A 6,355-nucleotide genomic window follows, 5' to 3' on the forward strand; every position below is an offset into this window, starting at 1 on the left:
AATACACAAAGTGCCTGCTGCATATTGATAGGCAGCTGTCCCTGCCCTGGGGTGGTGCATTCAGGTCCAAGATGGGCAGCAGCTGACCTTGCTGTAATTGGAAACTTGTACAAGGAGCCACTGAGACAGTGCTGGCATGTAAATTGACACTGCAGTGGCAGGGGGAAATATACTCAATAGACTCAGGAGCCTCCTGGGATCCCTGCACTACCCAACACATATATCACCCAGAGGCTTTTCCAGTTTCAGAAACTTATGGGCAACTGACAGGCAATGTCAGACCTGGAGGAGCACTGGTCCCTCTGCTAAACTGACCTAGGTCAGGGATGGGGGATATCCAGACTACTGCCTACAGCGTTTTCTCTTCTACTTACCTATAGATCCAGCATAGGCAACAACCATCTGCGGATCACTTTGTAGTTCCAACAGTGTAGCCCTGAGCAATCAAAAGTAGTGGCTGACCTTGACCTACTGAGGAGCACCTCCCAAGGGGCTGCAAAACCAGCACATCCAGAGACTGGCACCAGACCACAACAGAGCAACTCCTGACTTGATCCATTAGTGATGCAAACAAGGGTGGTTGCAACAAGTACACAAGCCTGCTAGGGCAAATCCCACTCCTGTGGGTCAGCCCCACACAGCAACTCTTACCCTGTGGGTGAAGCCAATTCCCACAATTAGCCTGAGCGTCAATCCCATCCACTGATCTACTAACAATAAAGTCTTGGTGACAACAGATGATCACACATGACCCACACAAAGATCAAGTCCAGAGCCCCTGGCATAAGAGATCAGGGAGAGTGCACCAGTGGGCTACACAGGGCACTTTCTACATTAGGCCATCTTGCCAAGGTTGAGAGATGAAACAAATATTTCTGACACATAGAAATGAACACAGAGAGGCTAATAAAATGAGGGGGGGGAGAAACATACTACAGATGAAACAACAGGAGAAAACTCCAGAAAATAAGCTAAATGAAATGGGGACAAGCAACCTACCAGAAACAGAGTTCAAAATAATGGTTATAAGGATGCTCAATGAACTTATAAGGGGAGAATGGATGAGCACAATGAGAACCTCAACAATGAGAAACCATAAAAAAGAACCAGATAGTAATGAAGAATACAATAACTGAAATGAAGAATACACTAGAAGGATTCAACAGTAGATTGGGCAAAGTAGAAGACTGAATCAGTGAATTGGAATACAAGGTAGTAGAATACACCCAATCAAAATAACAAAAAGAAAAAAAAATTTTAATGAGGATAGTTTAAGAAACTTCTGGGACAACATGAAGCGTAAAAATTTCCAGATCATAGGAGTACTTGAAGGAGAAGAGAGCATGGGATTGAGGATCTATTCGAAGAAATAATGACAGAAAACTTCCCTAATCTGGCAAATGAATTAGACATACAAGTCCAGGAAGCACAAAAGAGTCCCAAACAAGAGAAATTCAAACAGACCCACACCAAGACACATCATAATTAAAATGCCAAAAGTCAAAGACAAAGAGAGAATCTTAAAAGCAGCAAGAAAAAGGTAGCTAGTTACTTACAAGGGTACCCCCATAAGAATGTCTGCTGATTTTTAAATGGAAACTTTGCAGGCCAGAAGGGAGTGGCGAGAAATATTCAAAGTTATGAAAAACAAGAATCTACAACCACGAATACTCTACCCAGCAAGGCTTTCGATTAAAATGGAAGGTGAGCTAAAGAGCTTCCCAGACAGGAAAAACCTTAAGGAATTCATCACCAACAAGCTAGTATTACAAGAAATGTTAAAGGGACTTTTGTAAAAAGAGAAAGGGAAAAAAATAGCAAATAAGAATAATAAAATGGCAGTTAACTATGTACCTATCAACCTATCAGTAATTAATTTTTTTCTTTCTATCTTCTTTCCTTCCTTCCTTCTTCTCTTTCTTTCTTTTTCTTTCTTCCTTCCTTTCCTTCCTTTCCTTCCTTCCTTCCAACCTTCCTTCCTTCCTTTTCTTTTTTTCTTTCTTTCTTTTTAGACAAAGCAACCCTTGGTTGACCTCATAGATTGCAAGCACCTTGTCAGCTTACAATCCCTTATTATTTTTTTTATTTTTTATTTTTTTATTTTTTACACCTACAGCACCTGGTTTTCCTAGGTGGTCTCCCATCCAAGTACTAACCAGGCCCAACCCTGCTTAGCTTCCAAGATCAGATGGGATCAGGCTTGTTCAGAGTGGCATGGCCATGGCCTATCAGTAATTACTTTAAATGTAAAGAGATTAAATGCTCCAATCAAAAGACATAGGATAACTGAATAGATAAGAAAATCAGACCCATGCATATGTTGTCTACAAGAGACCCACTTCAGATCAAATGACACAGACTGAAAGTAAAGGGATGGGAAAAGATACTTCAAGCAAATGGAAATGAAAAAAAAAAAGCCAGGGTAGCAACATTTATCAGATAAAATAGACTTTAAAACAAAGGCAATAATAAGAGACAAAAAAGGGCATTATATAATGATAAAGGGATCAATAAATAAAGAAGACATAACCCTAATAAACATATATTACACACTCAACATAGGAGCACCTATATACATAAAGCAATTATTGACTGACATAAAAGGAGAGATCAACAGTAATATACTCATAGTAGGAGACTTTAACATCTCATTGACACCAGTAGACAGATCTTCCAGGCAAAGAATCAACAAGGAAACAATTGGCCTAAAAGACACACTAGACAAGATGGATTTAATAGATATTTTCAGAGCATTTTACCCCAAAGCAGCAAAATATACATTTTTCTCAAGTGCACATGGTACATTTTCCAGGATAGACCACAAGTTAGGACACAAAACAAGTCTCAATAAATTTAAGAAGATTGAAATCATATCAACCATCTTCTCTGATCAGAATGGTATGAAACTAGATATCAACTACAAGAAAAAAAAAACTGGAAAATACACAAACACATGGAAGCTAAATAACGTGTTACTAAACAATGAATGGGTTATTAATGAGATTGAGGAAGGAATCAAAAGGTACCTCGAGACAAATGAAAATGAAAACACGACTCAAAATTTATGGAACACAGCAAAAGCAGTCCTAAGAGAGAAATTTATAGCAATACAAGCCTACATCAAGAAACAAGAAAAAGGTCAAATAAACAATCTAACCTTACGATTAAAAGAACTAGAAAAAGAACAGCAAACAAAGCCCAAAGTGAATAGAAGGACAGAAATAATAAATATCAAAGCAGAAATAAATGAAATAGAGTCTAGAAAAGCAATACAAAAGATTAATGTAAACAAGAGATGGTTTTTTTGAAAGGATAAATGAAATTGACAGACCTTTAGCCAGACTCCTCAAAGGAAAAAGAGAGAGGACTCAAATAAATAAAATCAGAAATGAAAGAGGAGAAATAACCATGGACTCCACAGAAATACAACGGATCATAAGAAAGTTCTACAAGCAATTATATGCCAACAAATTGGACAATCTGGAAGAAATGGACACATTCCTAGAAACATACAATCTCCCAAGACTGAGTCAAGAAGAAACAGAAGATCTGAACCTACCAATTACCACCAATGAAATAGAATCAGTAATCAAAAACCTCCCCAAAACACAAAAGTCCTGGACAAGATGGCTTCATAGGCGAATTTTGCCAAATATTCAAAGAAGAATTATCATCTCTTCTCAAACTATTCTAAAAAACTCAAGAGGGAAGGCTCCCTAACTCCTTTTATGAGGCCACCGTTACCTTTATTCCAAAACCAGACAGACATTACAAAAAAGGAAAACTATAGGCAGATATCTCTTATGATCATTGATGCAAAAAACCTCAACAAAATATTAGCATGCCAAATTCAGCAATACATTAAAAATATTATACACCATGATCAAGCTGGATTTATTCCTGAGATGCAAGGTTGGTACAATATCTGCAAATCAATTAATGTGAAACACCACATTAACAAATCGAAAGATCGTATCAACAGATGAAGAAAAAGCATTCAACAAAATCTAGCATCTATTTATGATAAAAACTCTCAGCCAAGTGGGAATAGAGAGAACATATCTCAACATAAGAAAGGCCATATATGGTAAACCTACAGCTAACGTCATACTCAATGGGGAAAGGCTAAAAGCATTTTCCCTAAGATCAGGAACAAGACAAGGATGCTCGCTTTCACCACTCCTCTTCAACACTGTATTGGAAGTTTTAGCCACAGCAATAAGACAAGAAAGAGAAATAAAGGGCATCTGAATTGGAAAAGAAGTAAAACTTGCTATTTGCCGATGACATGATACTATATATAGAGAATCCTAGAAATTCCACCAAAAAACTGTTAGAACTAATCAATGAATTCAGTAAAGTAACAGGTTACAAAATAAATATTCAGAAGTCAGTAGCATTTTTATACATCAAGGATGAACTTTCAGAAAGAGAAATCCCATTTACAATTGCATTGAAAATATAAAATACCTGAGAATCAAATTAACCAAGGAAGGAAAAGACTTGTTCTCAGAAAATTGTGTCATTGAAAAAGAAATTGAAGAAGATACAAATAAATGGAAGTGTATAATGTGTTCATGGGTAGGAATAATCAACATCATTAAAATGGCCATACTACCCAAAGCAATCTATAGATTAAATGCAATCCCTATCAAATACCAATGGCATTTTTCAGAGAGCTAGAATAAATAATCCTAAAATTTATATGGAGCCATAAAAAAAAAACTTGAATAGCCACAGCAATCTTGAGAAAGAAGAACAAAGTTGGAGGTATCACACTACCTGATATCAAACTATACTACAAGGCTACAGTAATCAAAACAGCATGATACTGGCATAAAAATGGATACATTGATCAGTGGAACAGAATAGAGGGCCCAGAAATAAATCTACACCTATATGCTCACTTAATATATAACAAAAGAGGCAAGAACATACAATGCGGGAAAGACAGTCTCTTCAAGAAATGGTGTTGGAAAACTGGACAGATACATGCAAAAGAAAGAAGCTGGACCACCTTCTTACATCATATACAAGAATATACTCAAAATGGATTAAAGACTTAAATGTAAGACACCAAACCATAAAACTTCTAGAAGAAATCATAGGCAGTAAACTCTCCGATATTACTAAAAGAAAGTTCTTTTCAAATATATCTCCTCGGGCAAGGAAAACAAAAGAAAAAATAAACAAATGGGACTATATCAAACTAAAAAGTTTTTGTACAGCAAAAGAAACCATCAACAAAACAAAAAGACAACCGACTGTTTGGGAGAAGATATTCGCTAATGACACATCTGATAAGGGGTTAATATCCAAAATATATAAAGAACTTATACAACAACAACAACAAAAATCCAATTAAAAAATGGGCAGAAGACCTGAACAGACTCTTCTTCAAAGAGGAAATACAGATGGCTAATAGACATATGAAAAGATGCTCAGAGTCACTAACCATCAGAGAAAAGCAAATTAAAACCACAATGATTATCATCTCACAATTGTCAGAATGGCTATCATCAATAAATCAAAAAACAACTGTTGGTGAGGATGTGGAGAAAAGGGAACCTTCATACATTGTTGGTAGGATTGAAAATTGGTACAGCCACTATGGAAAACAGTATGGAGGTTTCTCAAAAAATTAAAAATGGATATGCTTTTTGACCCAGCAATTGCACTTCTGGGTATTTATCCAAAGAAAACCAAAACAATAATTTGTAAAGATCTATGCATGCCAATATTCATGGCAGCACAATTACAATAGCCAAGATATGGAAGCAACCTAAATGCCCATCAACAGACAATTGTATAAAGAAGTTATGGTTCATATATACAATGGAATATTACTCAGCCATTAAAAAAAAATGAAATCCTACCATTTGCAACGACATGGATGGACTTAGAGGTTATTATGCTGAGTGAAATAAGTCAAATAAATACCATATGATTTCATTTATACATGGAATCTAAGGAACAAAAAGAACAAACTAATCAAAAATAGACTCACAAATATAGTGGACAATTTGGTGACGGACAGAGGGGAGGGGCTGGGAGGGCTGGGAGAATGGGGTGAAGGGTTAAAGAAGTACAAATTAGTAGTTGATAGTTGGTCATGGAGATGGGGAGCACATGGCAAGAGGATGCAGTTAATTAGTATAATGGCTAGGTGGAGGGCCAGGGGAGGGAAGGAGCAGTTGGGGGGTCGTTTATGAACTATATAGATGTCTAACCATGTACTGTATACTTGAAACTAATTTAAATAAAAATTTTTTTAAAGAACTCTCAAAGCTCAATATGACAAAAGAAAAAAATTTAATGGGGAAGATTTGAACAGATGTTTAACCAAATATAGGGA

The 6,355-nt window shown here is 36.5% G+C and overlaps 1 pseudogene; it reads right to left on the reverse strand.

Moving 5' to 3' along the window:
• Nucleotides 1-2,107: 2,107 nt before the first annotated feature.
• On the reverse strand, nucleotides 2,108-2,226 carry LOC120623141 (uncharacterized; annotated as a pseudogene).
• Nucleotides 2,227-6,355: the final 4,129 nt, after the last annotated feature.

Source organism: Pteropus medius, unplaced genomic scaffold (genome assembly GCF_902729225.1).
Source record: "Pteropus medius unplaced genomic scaffold, Ma_sr-lr_union100, whole genome shotgun sequence".
Taxonomy (NCBI): Eukaryota; Metazoa; Chordata; class Mammalia; order Chiroptera; family Pteropodidae; genus Pteropus; species Pteropus medius.